The sequence below is a fragment of the Ambystoma mexicanum genome, chromosome 5q (genome assembly GCF_040938575.1).
Source record: "Ambystoma mexicanum isolate Mex_15411 chromosome 5q, UKY_AmexF1_1, whole genome shotgun sequence".
Taxonomy (NCBI): Eukaryota; Metazoa; Chordata; class Amphibia; order Caudata; family Ambystomatidae; genus Ambystoma; species Ambystoma mexicanum.
Genome location: NC_090933.1, coordinates 1319628252 through 1319646115, shown reverse-complemented (window position 1 = coordinate 1319646115; position 17864 = coordinate 1319628252). Strand labels below are relative to the sequence as shown.

At 44.9% G+C, this 17864-nt stretch overlaps 1 pseudogene; it reads left to right on the top strand.

The window, feature by feature from the left end:
* The window catches only part of LOC138498470 (zinc finger protein 268-like), a 66617-nt pseudogene extending 55121 nt beyond the window's left edge, over positions 1-11496 (top strand).
* Positions 11497-17864: the final 6368 nt, after the last annotated feature.

Genomic DNA, 17864 nt, shown 5'->3' with positions numbered 1-17864 from the left:
GGGGCCTTGGCTAGAACTACACCAATCCTGATAGGGTGACTACCTTCCACCCCTTAATCCCTGTTATGGGTGTGTGCGCGGTATAATTCCTATTCAAGCTTGTCCCCATTATTCCAATTAAGCTAAGAACCACCACTAGGGTTCCTAAATTCACTGGGATCCCTTAGTTTGGTTGCAGAGGGTCCAGGTGTCGTGGATGCAGTGGTCACTTTCAGTCCCTGGATTGGGTCCCGCTAAGTGGCGGTTCCTAGGACTGATTAACAATATTCACCCACGAATGAGAGGGGATTGTCAGACAAGGGGATGTTACACTTCCGCTTTCTCTCTGCCTCACCTTTGCTGATGTCCCCGACTGCTGCGCATACTGGCTACCTGGCCACCCACTGATATTACGGGTTCAGGCTCCTGCATGATCAGTTGCCCCTGCACTGCCTTCGGGCTACCCAGCCACGTAAGGGACTGTATCTGCAACCCTACAGTCCCTTGACCACCTGCACTTATGAGCCACTTCCTGTCAGCATTTACTAGTTATGTGCACTCTCCTTCGCTCTTGCCCTCCCACCCCCCTTGGCACTTGTCCCGCTCCCTTCCCCCTGCACTTGCACATTCTGAATGACACTAGGCCTAGTAAGATTGTTGTTTTGTCCTCCCTTCCTTGGCGTTTCATGCCTAGAAATACTTGTGTACAGGTGCGTTATAAAAGACTTATCATATTAGAAAAGCCTGCTCTGCTAATCAATTATGTAAAACTAATTTATACTTTGCGGTTAGGAAAGAGGGTTATTATCAGATGAGAATCCTGTCCCAGCCCTGAGGACAAAATAGTAAAAAGAAGCCAGTTAACAAGAGAAGTGAAAAGAATATATAAAAGGGCATTACCCAAACCAGTTGGGGGAACACACAGAGAGTGGAAACGAGTCCCCCTAGGAGGTAGGGAAGACACTGTATGAACAGGATAAAAGAGGAGGGAGTTTTAGACCGTCAATTCATAACTAGGAAATACCTCAACTCGCGAAAGCCTGAAATTAGAGACTGGGAAGTGTCTACAAGGGACCACAAAAAGCACGAAAACGAAGAACTGATCTCGGAGACGATTCAAGGAGACTATGTCAAGAAATATCTGTACCACAGAGAAAAGTTATAAATAAAGAGACTATCTGAAGAGAAGACCAGGCAAATATAAGAAACTCTCCTGGTCTATTTAAATTCATTGGATATAGTGGTAGGGTCAGCTAGTTAGTTTGGACGGAGGACACTTTTACTTTGGACTTCCTGACAACTGACTAGCACGTTCCTTTAGATGGGTACAGTGTTCCCTCTAGCAATAGGGAAAGATGGGACTTTTATTTATAATTTCATTAAAGATATTTATTAATGTCCTCAGTGTGTCCGACTCCTTCTTCCGACCCACCACACAACTCGGTAGTTATGGTTATGCTGGGTACCAAATTTCACTATGTAGTGCCAAGTTACCTTAAGTATAGCGCTAGCAACTCTGTAACATAACCAGTGTATTTATAAAGCTCACGTTCACCCCCGTAGGGGCATCTTGGCGCTAATAGCAGTTCTTTATTATTACCCAATTTACTATTACTCCTATCAATCTCGGAAGGAAGAAGGGCAGAGGGAACCTGCCAGGATTCAAACCTGTGACCATGAGGTCAAACAAAGGCCCCTATAGTTGATGCATTAGTCCACTGAGCTAGAGACGTGACTGTTCTGGTTATGTCGGGGTACCATATTTCCCTATGCAGTTTTATGTAACTGTGTATAGCGGTAGCAAATCGGTAGTTCTCAATATTGTTTATTTGTAATGCACCTATACACAAGTGTTTTGAGCTGCAACAAGGCTGGGGGGTGGGGTGGAAACAGGGGAGATGAAAAGTGATCTTACTAGGCCATGTGACATTGAGATCATGCAAGTGCAGTAACCAGAAGTGCAGGAGGAGGGGCGAAGTGCTGGAACAGGGCAGTTGGGCCCGTGACGAGGACAGGGCCGGGGAAGAGAAGTGGAAACAAAGCTAAGTGCAATTGAGAGGGAAGGAATGGCCATCCAGTCATGTGCAGGCGGAGGGGGGGAACTGGGAGGGAGGTTGTGGTGGGTCCGGGGAGAACAATGGCATGGGTGGACTGGACAAGGGGGCTGGTGCCCTGTAAGACTCTGAAGGAACCATGCCAGGGCAGAGAGGTAAAATTGGCAGGGGAGAGGGAAGGAAGAGAGAAAAGGGAAGGTCTTGAGTCACTGTGGCAGGGCAGTAGGAGAGGGAGAGAAAAAGAAAAAGGAGGATCTTGAGAAGCTTCTGGAACTTAAGGAGATCCGGCTCACGAGGCCATTCCAGCGTAAGCCACCTGTGGAGGAGAGCTCTTTCCCCTTACTCTCTGCTTGGAGAAACATCTGATCTGCGGAGACTTGGAGCTCAGTGACCAAAGAGCTCTAGCAGGTAGGTATTTCGGGAGAGAGAGTTGGATGTAGTGGGGTCACAGGCCCCAGAAAGCCTTATGGAACATGCAGAGGGTCTTGAATTTAATTTAATCCTTGCAGAAACTGGGAGCCAGCGGAAGTGCTTGGGTTCGCGCGAGAAAAAATGGCTTTTTCCTGACCCCTCATGGCCATCCCTTTTCTCGCATCATCCCCCGCCTCCCAGCAATGGCGACCATGACTAGTTAAGGGTGAGAGGCGTCCAAACGTTGGAAGGAGTGTCAAGGCTCCAGCAAGGAAAACTCGTGCCAAATTGTGCAAGTACCTTGCACATAATAGCAATACCTGATGATTTGAGTGCCTTCCATTTGAATTGACCGCCTGTTGTCTTTAACTTTCCATTTGATACCAATACCTGTAAAAAGAATGGTACTACCCAAAAGCAGTTGGCTTTTCTGTACTTCTCCCGATGCGGTTGGAACACCAAGAATGTCACCCTGCCCTTTTATAGCACGCCCTCCGTCACGTTTCGTGCAACAATCATCTTTGACTATTCAATAGTTGTACAACTGAACAAAACCTAAAAGGTTTAGCACCTTGTTAGCAAACTATGGATACCACTTATTATATATATATATATATAATTATTGACTAGCTCTCTCCTCTAAGAAAAATAATTTATCTTTCTTTACCTATATTGAACAATCATTTTGTGAAAACCGACCACCTTATTTCCCTTTTATTACTAAAGGAGGGTGACAAGATGATTGCATGTTATCTGTACACCCCTTCTTAGTTTTGGGTATTAGCTGGTGCTAGAACCCAAATGTTTTGCCTTAGAATATCGATAAGAGGGAGATCAGATAGGAGTGAGGGACACACAGCTTGTCTGTGTTTGGCATTTTACTGACTCAATTGACTGCCTATTGCCAGGCCAATCTCTATGGCCATTCCCACTCACTACCTACCCTTCCCCACCCAAAACACATCCTTCTGAAACCTATTTGAATTAGCTCTGTCTAGCAGCAACATCAAACGTTATGCTGTGTATATAGGGCCTGCCATTGTTATTTTTGTCTGGGAATGGCTCAATTGCAGCTGTAAAGGAACCTTTGGTGTAATAAAGATACCATCACTGAGTGTGCCTTCAGCTGCTCGATTTATAAGCAATACGTCTCCTCACATCTGTTCCTTGCATTGGAGTTTTGTTAAAAAAGCACTGGCAAAGTCAACACTTTTGGCCTGTGTATAGGATACACATTTGGCACACACTGACATCATATGGCCAGGTAGTCGCACCATTTTCCAGCTGTTATCATCTTATTGCCAGGTACTAGGGCCTGGGAAATCCTGAACCCATGTCCATACAAAAGCCAAAACGAATGGTTTTGCCAATGCTTCTTTTTGTCCTGATGAAGGTCCCCTACTAGCCGTAGCCATAAAACACTAAGCTCAAAGTGGATGGAAACACAGCATGTCGCCAGACAACCGATTAGATATAAATGTCACATTAAATATAACAATCTCATTAGTGTCTTCAAATGTGTCCATTGATTTGCAGTGAAGTCTATTATTTGTATTTATAAGGTTTATATAGCACTTTAATCCAAAGCGCTTTACATTATTACAACATGATTACAAAAAATAATGAAATAGAAGCATATTTACAAACATGAAACAAACCAAGGAAGCAATATGTAGAACAATTTACCTAGGTAGTAGAAAGGTGAAGGGAGGGGTGAGGAGTAAGGAAAGAGAAGAGGGAGACAATATGGGAAATATAGATGAAGTTTCAAGGGGATATGAGGAGGCATAAGAGGGAAACGGAGAGGGTAGGAAAGGTGGGTAGGAGGGAGAATAGGGATCCAAGAGAGAAGTGAAGGTAGTGAAGGAGGTCAGGGCGGGGGATGGAGAAGAAGAGATTTTAGGGAGGCGCGGATTTAATCGTGCCAAGAGATTAAATTGTGCCAACTGTTTATGCTAATTATCTTGCATACTTCTAACGTAAACACACAACGGTAATAGATTGTAAGTAATAACCAAACAATTTGGGCTTAGCTAACAATTAGCCAACGGAGAAAGATTTGCTTATAACAAATTTATGGAGTCCATTTGCATAGAATACATTCATTTGAGACCAACATTAATGTGATTTGCTTCACAGATGTCACCCCAGTTTGGTTTTTAGTTTCTCAAGTAACGTTGGTGCTCGCCACTTATTGTATACTATGATAGCTTTGCATGTACACCGCCTTAGACTATATGCTTGCCAAAATGGCATCTCATGTGAGCCTACATAGACTCCCAAACCTTCCAACACTACCCGGCAGGGGAATGCCAGAAAGGCAAGTGGACCTGGATCAGCTGGTCTGGAGAGAAGTATGCCTCATTCCTCATGCATGCAGAGTAGAAGGGCTGTGGAAGGCAACATCACAATACAACACCTGTGAGGCCGAGGAGAGAACGAATGAGCAATCCATATCTAGGCTTTCCAGAGTCCTCCTCCCACCAACCCGTTGCTCAGGCTTCCTGCAGGTTTGCCCCTACCATGGTGGGATGGTCCAATGGGCAGACGTCCTGGGAAAAGGAAGCATTGACAGTAATAGGCAGCCACTAGAGTACAGAGAGATGGGCATGGCTGAAGGCAGCAGCAAGGTGTGGTTTAATAGACCAAGCACTGGCAGGCAAAGTTATTCACAGTATCACAGTGGGCTGATATGATATTAATGATGCAGGGAGGCAGAGGGCCTTTACTCCTGCTAGAATTACATTGCCAACTTGTGGTAGTGTTCAGCTGTAGGTTCCTGACAGCCCAGCTGAGAGCAGTTCACCAACTTGTGAAACAATGCAAGGATCTGGGAAAACCTGTGCATTACATTTGTCATAGAGGAAGATGATAAAGATATGCCTCATGAATGAATCAATGGTCTTTGCTATGTCGGGAGGGGACTGGGTCAAGGGCAGGACTCTGGCTCATTCTGCTTATTAGTAAAGAAACTGAATTATGGAGTTTTTAATTAGTTTTCACTAAGCAAATTCAGAAGCACGCATGTAGAGACTAGGATTGGGGGTGTTGAGGTACAGCAGGGCATTCTACTTTTTATTGCAATCGCTTATTATAGTACATTGTGGCCAGATAAATGGATCAACATTCGGGGAGTGCAGAAATTGGATTTAAAGGGGACTCAGGATTGATATGCGCCACACAAGGATATGGTTAGGCCAAGATTATTAAATATTGTGGGCCTTGACAGCCTTAAAAAGAGGTGTTGCTTCAGGAGGGTGGTTAAGCTCATACAGCCTATGGTGGTGGCTACACAGATGACACACCTGAGAACAGATGAGGGGGAGCTTGTCTTCTAAGGATTATCCACTCCGAGCATAGAACACTCCCAAAAAATGATTTCATTGTGTCACCTCAAACTGGTGTTTGTCTCCCATACTGGAACGCTCAAAGGTTCTCGCATATACTGTGGTGATAGCTACCTACACTAGACCCACAATACCTACACTAGACACACAATAAATGTCGGTCTGGCAGAGAAACAGGTGGACAGTTGGGGTGACTATGCATACTATTAACACGTACATACATCTTATTCCAGGGTCGCTGCCATATGGGTTGCAAGAGATGCAGGCTTTAGAATTCTCACCCTTTCAGATCATGGATCTGTGGGATTGTGTTCAGCGGATTCCCCTGGAGTAGGTTGAGTAGAATCTCCACATTAGATCAACGGGAATCATGTGTGTAATCACTGAAGGGTGGCATCAATTTGTGGATATCAATGGTGATGGGGCAACATCCCCATTAGTTACCAGGGATGTGATGAAAGCAGTTTTTGGTCACAGCCCAGAGGGTACAAGGGCATGCTGAAATTGGACCTAAGGTGCAAGGATCAGAATCCACAAAAAGGGGTCTGGGTCAGGTTAGGGGAGCCTGGTGAGTAACAGACCCATTTACACCCACTCCTTAACAGTAAAACAGAGTGTGTACCACCTCCTGAAAACGACACTGTGGTATTTTGAACTGGGAAACGGAAGTGGGATCCTTCTGGCCAATTAAATTTAGTACTTGGCAAGGTGGCATTTATATAACAATTAGGAAGGCAAATGGGGTGATATTGTGGAGTTCACAGAGTCTTTCATACACTTTTTATTCTTTTGGTTTCTGACACAAACTCCAAATCCATCCCTCATCTCCAGTTTATCTAGGTTTAAAGTCAATGTTTTGAATGTAGTGGCAGCATGGCCTGTGCCGTTCTCACCATGGGAAGAGATTGGCGCTATCCTTTTTTAAATCACAATTCTGTCCTTGTTTCCTCGATGGTGCTGTTGGTTATATTATTCATGTTTGGGCCAATACACAAGTCATCAGTGATTACATAATGGACTGGTCAAGCAGGCGTCTGATTGGTGGCAAACAGCTGCCTTTTATCATTTGTGTATGGAAAATGGGAGCTTCCATGTGCTAATTTAGTAATTTCTGAATAAATGTATAAAATATGCATTTAAAATGTTTGTTCACCAAGCCTGTGTTTTCCTCTAGTGTTTTGGATGCAAAACATTTCAAAATAAAAATGAATCGTATTATTCCTGCTGCATGTTACCTCTGTTCCACTAAATGTTCCCATTGGAGCACCACTTCTCTGCCACCTATTAGGGTGCCTTTTCCCCAATAGATTGCACTTCAAAGTCAAATAAGTTACTACATGAGGAGTTAACATCACTACTACTGAGTAGAGTCTTATTAAATATGCTGCCTGCGATTGTGAACGTATTGAAACTAATAATGTGCTTCTCCTTTTATGTTAATAGGTGACTGCCCCAGAAATGCAAAACCAGTGTTTGTTCCATTCTCTGGACTATCGCGGTGAAAAGCCTCATTCTTGGAATATGCAATTTCCAAGCATCTTAGAAGTGCGCACATTTGTGGTCAAGTTGCCTTTTCAGAGTATTTAGGAACTGGGCTGCGAAGCCTGTTGATACATGATGGCTTCCATCCATGCAACCACTTTGTGGTAACATCCAGTAACCAAGCGTGTTCATTCTGTAAATCCTGGGGGAGAGGTATATCTAGCATGAAAATGACTATGTGTTATGTGCAGTAAGGAAAGCATTTTTCATTTGAGCTCTGAATTTGGAAAAGGTTAATTGAAAAGGCTCCTCTTAAGAGAAGGCACCTGACAAAATAAACTGGCAAGACACGTTACATGTGCACAAAATGTGGGAACAATTGCCATCTCGAGAGCATACTTACTGCCCATATGAGGACATAGGTGAAAAACCTTATTTATCAGTGCACTGAATTTGATAACTGTATCATGCAAATGGACGTCATTATTAGCCACCAGCAAATGAATAAAGGTGACAAACCTTATGAGTGCATTCAATGTCAGAAAGGGTTTGCTACAAAGGGGGAGCTTGCTATCCACCAGAGAACACATACAGGTCAGAAGCCTTATGAGTGCACTGAATGTGGACATGGGTTTGCTCGGAAAGAACACCTTATTAATCACCAGAGAACACATACAGGTGAGAAACCTTATGAGTGCGTTGAATGTGGGAAAGGGTTTGTTCAGAAGGTAGCTCTTAGTAGCCACCAGAGAACACATACAGGAGGTAAGCCTTATGAGTGCACTGAATGTGGGAAAGGGTTTGCTACAAAGCAAGTGCTTACTATCCACCAGAGAACGCATACAGGTGAGAAACCTTATGAGTGCACTGAATGTGGGAAAGGGTTTGCTACAAAGCAAGAGCTTACTATCCACCAGAGAACGCATACAGGTGAGAATCCTTATGAGTGCATTGAATGTGGAAAAGGATTTGCTCAGAAAGGAAAACTTATTAGGCACCAGAGAAAGCATACAGGTGAGAAGCCTTATCAGTGCACTGAATGTGGGAAAGGGTTTGCTACAAAGCAAGAGCTTACTATCCACCAGAGAACACTTACAGGTGAGAAGCCTTATGAGTGCATTGAATGTGGAAAAGGGTTTTCTCAGAAGGGAGATCTTACTATCCACCAGAGAACACATACAAGTGACAAACCTTATGAGTGCACTGAATGTGGGAAAGGGTTTGCTACAAACAGATATCTTACTATCCACCAGAGAACACATACAGGTGACAAACCTTATGAGTGCACTGAATGTGGGAAAGGGTTTGCAACAAAGCAAGAGCTTACTATCCACCAGAGAACACATACAGGTGTGAAACCTTATGAGTGCACTGAATGTGGGAAAGGGTTTGCTACAAAGCAAGAGCTTACTGTTCACCAGAGAACGCATACAGGTGAGAAGCCTTATGAGTGCATTGAATGTGGAAAAGGGTTTGCTCAGAAAGGACAACTTATTAGGCACCAGAGAATGCATACAGGTGAGAAGCCTTATGAGTGCGTTGAATGTGGAAATCGATTTGCTCGGAAAGGACACCTTATTAGGCACCATAGAACACATACAGGTGAGAAACCTTATGAGTGCACTGAATGTGGACATGTGTTTGCTCAGAAAGGACATCTTATTAATCACCAGAAAACACATACAGGTGAGAAACCTTATGAGTGCAATGAATGTGGACATGGGTTTGCTCGGAAAGAACATCTTATTAATCACCAGATAACACATACAGGTGACAAACCTCATGAGTGCACTTAATGTGAGAAAGGGTTTGCTACAAACGGAGATCTTACTATCCACCATAGAACACATAAAGGAGACAAACCTTATGAGTGCACTGAATGTGGGAAAGTGTTTGCTACAAAGCAAGAGTTTACTGTCCACCAGAGAACGCATACAGGTTAGAAGCCTTATGAGTGCATTGAATGTGGAAAAGGGTTTGCTCAGACGGGAGATCTTACTATCCACCAGAGAACACACACAGGTGAGAAACCTTATGAGTGCATTGAACTTGGAAAAGGGTTTGCACAGAATGGAAAACGTATTAGCCAGCAGAGAACACATACAGGTGCGAAGCCTTATGAGTGCACTGAATGTGGACATGGGTTTGCTTGGAAAGAACATCTTATTAATCACCAGATAACACATACAGGTGAGAATCCTTATGAGTGCACTGAATATGGGAAAGTGTTTGCTACAAAGGGAGTTCTTAGTAAGCACCAGAGAACACATACAGGTGAAAAGCCTTGTGAGTGCACTGAATGTGGACATGGGTTTGCTCGGAAAGAACATCTTATTAATCACCAGATAACACACACAGGTGGAAACCTTATGAGTGCACTGAATATGGGAAAGGGTTTGATACAAAGGGAGTTCTTAGTAAGCGCCAGAGAACACATACAGGCGAGAAACCTTATTAATGCATTGAATCTGGGAAAGGGTTTGCTTGGAAGGGACATCTTATTATCCACCAGAGAACACATGCAGGTAAAAAAATGCACAACTGTGTTGTGTGGGAACTGGTTTAGTCATAAGATATGTCTTATTTACCAGCACTGAATCAAAAATTGTCAAATTTGTATACCTTTTTGCAGTGATTCTTAATGGCCCCTCTTCAGCTTTTCTCTTTTATGCAAACGCTTGGTAACTGCTGTGTAGTAGAATAGGGCCTCATTACGAGGTTGGCGGTAGACGTCCCTGTATGGCATGCATGGCTACTACCACCCGCAAATGGGCAATTACCGGCCCATTGCGAGTTGAATGGGCCGGTAATTGACCATTAGCGGGTGGCGGTGTTACCGCCCTCCCCATCCCCATTATGCCCATAGGGCAGAATGGAGATGGGGAGCATGGATGCACCATTCACACCGTACCGCCAAAGTTATAATTAGGCCCATAGTCTTGATTCTAAAATAAATAAATTGGTGTGTCTCTAACTTATAACATTGTTCATGTGCTTACCAATACACACTAATGACTATGAATGGAACTGGATAGCTGGTCTCTGGCGTGCTCACGTTTAGTCATGAATGAGGAAAAAGGAACTGAGGTCATGGGGCATGGCTCCACTACTTACACTGGCCTCAATGTCTTTTCTGGTGCAAAACGCATAGAGGCACAGAGCCGTGCCGAGCTCCCTGACGGCAAAAATGTTTCTAGAGAACATCTGCACTGGAATATGCATATCATAAATGAGTAAACTGTGGCTGGAAGGAATCCATTAGAAATGCCTCTACTGGGAATTAATTTGTACACCCCCATAAAGTAATTTTACTTTCAACATCAACACACAGGGATTACAATACTGCAAATTCCAATTATTTGGAGCCCTCCTGAATAATAAAAATGGAGAAGGCTATATTCTCACATGGCAATTAGACTAAGCTTGGCACAACACATGAGCAAAGCCTGTTTTGCAAAGGGAAAACATGGATAATGGCATTCATAAAACTGGAATCTCCAATATTACTCTAGAAGTCAGCTTCCAAGAAATGCATGCTTCACCAGGAGTGCCATCCTCGCTGAATGCTGCAGTGTTTCCACTTTGTGTAGCGTGTTCTACAGCTCTAGTTTCCTTTTCTCCTCAGGATCCCCTCTAGTGTATTACACTATTGCCTATCTCTGTCGGAGCATTTAGGATTAGTAGATGATTCCCTAGCCTGGGATTGACATGTGGGGGTGTGATTACATAGGATTAGTAGATGATTCCCTAGCCTGGGATTGACATGTGGGGGTGTGATTACACAAGGGAGGGTGCATGCCCGCTATTAAAGCACTAACTTAAAAGAAATTGGTTTGATGAGCAGAGCACAGAGAAGATGTCAAATTATGTGGACATGTATTTTAGAAAAGTGACATTTTGTGAATAGAGTAGAAAGGGCAAATGTAATAGAAATATGCACTGTGTTGTGAGACAATAAAAGTCATGCAAATATGGAAATGGAATGGTGCCTTTCTGTCTTAAAGGAGAGTTGTGGGTGTAATATCACAGCTGTTCTCTAAATTCCAAGAAGGACTAGCGTTTATAAAATAAAGCTGGTCTTGGATAAACTGATATGTCTAATGTAAAGGTCTCCCACTGGGATTCATATACTGAGTGAAATGCTGATGAAATGAATATTGAGCTTCAGCCAATATGTCACTGTAAAAATATGTCACATTAAAAATAAATTGTTAGGAACTCCAGTTGTGTTAAATCTTTTTCCCTGACTTTTTGTGTAAACTGCCTCCTGAAACATCGGCGATTCATTTGTTTTAATTAGTGGGACCACCTCTATTCCAGATTTATGTATTTATTTTATTTTTGGATTTGTAGAATGCGCTACAGCCCACACGCATTGAGGCGCTATAAGGACATGTAAGAGAGCTTGCTTGAGGCTTACAGGAGTGCGGCCCATGGAGAAATGCTTAATACAGTTTGCTTGGTTACAGGCTAATAAGTTACTTTACAGAACAAATAGTAAATGAGCGACAGGAAGAACACAGACAGAAGAATACATAGCATGATGGGATGGGCCATTCAGACAAATAGCCTGGTTTTGAAGCTGCATGAGAATCAATCATCCTGATCGGGGCAGGGAGGGTGTTCCAAAATGTTGCGGCCATGGTTGGGAAACTGGAACCCCCAGCATGTACTCTACGTGTGGGAGGTGCAGTGATACAATTGGCATAGGCAGTCCTAGATGGTCTGGAGGAGGTCTGTTTGGTAATCCTGTGTGCTAAGTAGGGGGGCGCCAGGCCATGAAGACATTTATGTGTGAGGGCCAGTCTTTTGAAGACAATCCTTTCCTTGACAGGTAGCCAGTGTACCTGCCTCCTGACCCCAGAAATGTGGTCCCGGCGTGAGATGCCTGTTGCGGCCCCTAAGGCATTGTTCTGAGCGATTTGGAGTTTAGCCAGATTCTTCTGGGATGCCCCAACAAAGAGGGCATTGCAATAGTCCGGCCTTGAACCAATGATGGCCCTTGCAATGGTGATGCAGTTCTGTTGGCAGAGGAAGGGCCTAATTGCATTGATCAATTTAGAGTCATAGGCTGCGGAGGATGCAATGGCATTGACCTGCCTATCCATGGTCAGGCTAGGTTCGATATGCATGCCCACAGTCTTGATTACTTAAGACACTGTGATGGGAATGTTGTCTTAAACTTTCGTGTCATTACCATGGAGGGAGTGGGTAGTGACTGAGGAGGTGGGGTAAGAGGGTGGGAAAGAGGTGATCATGTAGGGAGCTGGTCGTGACTGAGGGGGTGGGGTAACATGAAGGAGGTGGTAATGGTTTCAGTGGATGGGTGGGAAAGAGGTGATCATGTAGGGAGCTGGTCGTGACTGGAGAGGTGGGGTAACGTGAAGGAGGTGGTAAAGGTTTAAGTGGATGGGTGGGAAAGAGGTGATCATGTAGGGAGCTGGTCGTGACAGAGGAGGTGGTGTAACGTGAGGGAGGTGGTAATGGTTTCAGTGGATGGGTGGGAAAGAGGTGAACATGGTGGGAGGTGGTAGTGATGGAGGAGGTGGGGTAAGGAGGAGGTGGTGCTTGTGTTCAAATCTGCAGGGTGTGCCCTTCCACGCCTTACACTTCATCAGCATTAAAGAAAAAATGGAATAAATTAAGATGTGTTTATAAATCAATGGATTGATACAAATTGTGTAATCAATCCAGTGAATTAAACCCACATTCTACATTTCCTGTTCTTGTATAAACATTTGCTAGCATGACCTGCCACTTTTCTTACAACAAAAGCGATGGATGAACTTTCTTTTGCATAGAATTGTGCTAACTGAGGAGTATACTACGATACATGTTAGCATAGCTCTCAACCATTTGTGTTGAAAAGGCGGGTGAAATCACCCTATTTTGTTTTTGGCGGTTGAGACGCCCATTGGAATTAATGGGTGTGCAAGAGGCTTGGCGGGTGAGTCAGCCCTTTACAAGGCGGTGTGTGTGAGTTGAGAGCTGTGTTAGACTTTTGTTATAACACCAACTGGGTTAAGGAAAGGCCTCGCTGTCCCTGCACTAGCAGAGTTTCCCCACCTAAACTCAAAACGAAGGATCTGTCGGTGTCAGAAGTCCAAAGCAAAACCATCCTGTGTGGAAGTACTATTTGGACCCTCGCACTCTAAACAAATGCTTTCTAAGGTGAAAAGGATGAATTCTGAGGTGAAAAAGCTAATGTGCCTCATTATGACTCTGGCGGTAGCTGGCTGCCGTCGGAGTCATTTTTTTTCCGCCCGGAAACAAAATATTCCCCATTAGCATCGCGTCCCATAGGACTCAATGGGAATGGGGAGGACGGTAGCACCAGCACCATTAATAACGGTGGGACAGCCAGGGCTGTAATGCCCCGGTGATTCCCCATTGCCAGGCGGCGGCAAAAAAATATTCCCCATTCCCATCGAGTCCCATAGGACTCGATGGGAATGGGGAGGACGTTAGCACCAGCAGCATTAATAACCAGTGCTACCGTCAAGGTCTGCGAGCGTGTGCCGGTCCCCCCACCAGGTCAGCCCTGGCGGGCAGAAAGGCACCCGCTCGCAGAACTCGTAGTATGGCGGTACGGTAGCAACGGTGCCAGTAGCTTACCAGCACTGTTGTTACCGTACTGCCGTACTTGTAATGAGGCCCAATATCTTTGGCCTTGAGTGTTGTATAAATGGTAAAAATAAAGGAAAAATGTATAACTCCCACAAAAAAAGAAGTCTTTCAAGTATGGGCATCCTTGCTCCAGAGGGTTCTTCCCTTCCGCTGGACACTTCATCACTTTTTTTGGGTTACAAGTATAGCTTAAACCACCCCCGCCGCTGGGTCAGACATGGTGTTTAACGGCCCACCAGCCTGAGCTTTGTAGGCCCGAACTGTGGGCCATTAAAACGGGATACGCATAGTCTTTTTTGCTTTTACATGACGGGAGATACACTCTGCGTAAGCGCATCTCCTGAAGAAAACAAAAATGACATAAAAAATGGCAGCCACCCTTAAAATGGAAGAGGGACTAAGTGCCTTTTCAGATGATGGCGGCTATTGAAAATATGTTCAAAAATAGCCAACATAATCCGAAAAGGGACCAAGGCCCTTTTTTTTATGGCAGCCGGCAGTGAAGGCAGAATCTCACCTGGGAAAGGTGGATTCTGATTGGTCAGACCGTCTTTCCTGGGCGCAAAGAACAGTTCTTTGCGTTCCCTTGGGTCATCAACAAAAGTTCTTTTCAAACTGGTTGTCTTCCTTTTCATGTGATTCGGATACCTGGTACACTCTCCTGCCAGGGCTTTTCATATGTGAACGCCTGCCCACTCTCCCACCTTTTGATGGTTCCTCTTTTTAGCCGCCTTGGCGAATATAATTGTTTCTTATATATGGTCTTTGTCTCATATGCTTGCAGCATGTATTGACTACCTTGAAAGTCTCTCCTCTTAGAAAACTGCTCTTTCAGTCTTTCTCTGGCTTTAGAAACTGTTCATTTTCCCTCTTTCTTGGTTTTGCTATCAGTAATTTAAGTTTGGTGCAGCCGCCAAAACATCTCGGTTTTCTCTATCCCTTTATGGGCGCACGGTTCTTGATGGCATCTCGTTTCTTCTATGGTCCCCTGTTGTTGTTCTCCTGTTGCTTTCTGCTTGCAACCGTTTCTCCACTGTTCTCATGCTTCCTGAAGCTTCTGCTGTGCTTGTCTGCTTCGCATGGGATTCCGGTGAGCAAAGCGTTGTGCTCCAACACCAGCAAGTGCCCAGGAGCCCTGCACTGGCTTTTGGCGTTCTTGCTGTGTGTCATCCACTTCCAGCAGCCTTGTCCCTTCAGGTTCCTAAGCCGGTTAGCTTCACCTACTTCCTTCCAGGTGTCACTTTGCACAGAGACATGTAACTCTCTCCTGCAAGCTTGCGTTTCTTGCTTAAGTGATTTAAATGTCCCGGACTGTGAGAAACCTGAAGGTGTCTCACCCACTATTCCCGGAGTATTTGTCATCCAGGTGGCCAGGACACATGCCATCGCTATTGGAACCACTTCCTGGGTTGAACCGCTGCGGGAGGTTCCCCTGGATGGGCGTGTCTTTGGGGAGCAGAAGTGGGACACCGAAGGGTGAAATGCGGTATACCCTTCCTTAGGACACCTTTTCCCCCATCCTACCCCTTAGGATACATAGAAGCTCTATCCCGCCCCCATTTCCAACCCGAACACTTTCTCACACTGTGAAAGATAGTGGACTAACACCAGAGCCGTTTACCTGACATGTCCCAACACAAGGTTCAGGCAGTGCTGATAACTACACACACTTGACTGCCCTTTACCTTCCCCACTGGGATAAAAGGCGGCGGAGCATGAGAGCAGACTTGAGCAAGGCCGGAATGCATGAGGAAGCAGCCATTCCAGGACGGCAGTTAAAACTGAGGAGAAAGGTGTAAAGATCTGAAAGGACGACCAGGAGGGAATTACCCTTGCCCTTTCCAACCTAGACCTGCAAAGCCTCTGTGAAAGGAAACACAAAACCGAGAATCACAGCTGGCGAGTGGTGTCGGATGTCAGCGATACATGGACCCCTCCCGCCCTGCTTGCCAGGGCGGGGAGAAGTGGTTGCCATTGTGGTACTGTCCTTGACTCTGGCGGCAAAGAAAACGCCAACGATTTCAGCACAGCCCGCGAGTCGTAAGAAGCTGATAGAAGACCAGACAGTGTTTGGCTGAAGTTTTCAGTGGCAACATTGCATGTGAAGATAATAGACAGAGGTCTTTTGTGAGTGAAATTGGTACCAGCAATAGAGTAGTCTGGTGCCACGTGGGTGCTCATTCGAAAGACTCAAGCTGGTACCGCTCTCCTGAAAGAAAGATAAAGTATTGAACTAAGAACTTTTTGGTTAGTGAAACTACAGAGACCAGGAGGCCTAGGGGAGGCCAACGTGAAGTTTCAAAGTGGTCATACGAGGGTCAAGCTAAATCCCTTGTACAGTCGAAAGTCTTTGACACGTTGTGAAAACTAAGTATTGGCAAACGTGAACCTGACTGAGGGATGCCTGCGAATTTGGGTAAATAGTAATATACCCGTGAACTTTGTGATGACAAGTATGATCCTGACTGAGGGATGTCCACAGTGAGTTGATGGTCTGAGCCTGATCGTGGGGGGCTAATGTTGAATAAAGGATCGCGCCCGGCTGAGGGGGATCCAAGGTGAAGAATAGTCGCATGATGTGAAGATTAACAGAAGGAACTTTTGTTGTGTGTCTATAACTATGAGGCCCTCTGAAGCAAGAGACTTTGCATGGACGAGACTTTGGTACAGAAGGCCCTTATATTGTGGAAAGGAATTGTAAGCTTGTGCCGGAGAAACCCTAAAGTGTGCTGTGCTCAATCATCCCGCCTTGCCCCATGCTAAAAACGTGGGGAAGTGAGACCCCAGCTTTAGCATCCTGACTTATAATTTTGTGAACACTCTTTTTTTTCTTGCGAACATTATCCCACACTATTTTGTAGCATAGCGGTAAAGTTTGGCAATATTTTATTTTAGTATAGGCCCTTTTTATGTGACTAGGCTCCACAAGGACTGTATTATTAATGTTTGATGGTTGTAGTTTGCTCCCAACTTAGATTTAGGTTTAGATTAGGGGTTTATTTCACCCATTTTTGCAGTTTAATAAACATCCTTGAACTGTAATCACTTGTGTCTGTCTTACTTTGAACCCATGCCTTCCTTACAGGACACAGGTGTGCGCTTGCTGCCACTAGAGCACTGCCTGTGCTCTGCATTACTCCACCCCTCTTCCTCATCCCAGTGTTGTGGGAATAGCGGTTCCTTCCTTACAGGACACAGGTGTGCACTTGCTGCCACTAGAGTGCTGCCTGTGCTTGTGGATACCTGTGCTCTGCATTACTCCGCTCTTCTTCCTCATCCCAGTATTGTGGGAATAGTGGTGCCTTCCTGAATGCACTGTATGAATGTTTGCAATGGGTTTTAAAGGAAACTAGGTTTGGAAGAAGAGTAGGTGGAGTTGGAAAAAGTGTTTTGTAATTTTACAAGGCCATTTAGAGTTTGAGAGTTGGCCTTCGGGGTGTAACAAGATTTGTACTACTCTCTATATGGGAAAGAGGGAAGGTGTTACAATAGGCTATGAGGAATTGGAGATGTATCTTCAGAAAGGAAATGGGGATACCATGTCTCACCCGATGACACCATAACCATCTCCTGGAAGCTATCTCCCCCCCCCATGTGATCCTCCCTCATATAACCATCCCCAGGGTCAAGCTCATGGAGCGACAGCCGTCCCCTGGCCACATGGGAGGAGGTCACCGCCGGTAAAGGAGTGATGATACCATCAGATAATCACAATCCCATGCTTTTTGCATGGCATTGTGATTCCTTTGCTTTTTTTGCACAGGATTGTGATTCCTCTGGTGTTTTTTGCACACAGGTCTGCATTACCTCCATATAGACACCCACGAGCACGGACACCCCAGCACCTACTCCACTGCCCTCTTCCTTCCTGCACTTGCACGTTCTCAATATTCAAAAGGCATCGTAGGTTTGAACGTTCCTTCACCCACTATATTTATATTTGTGTTTCTAATGTACTTCAATC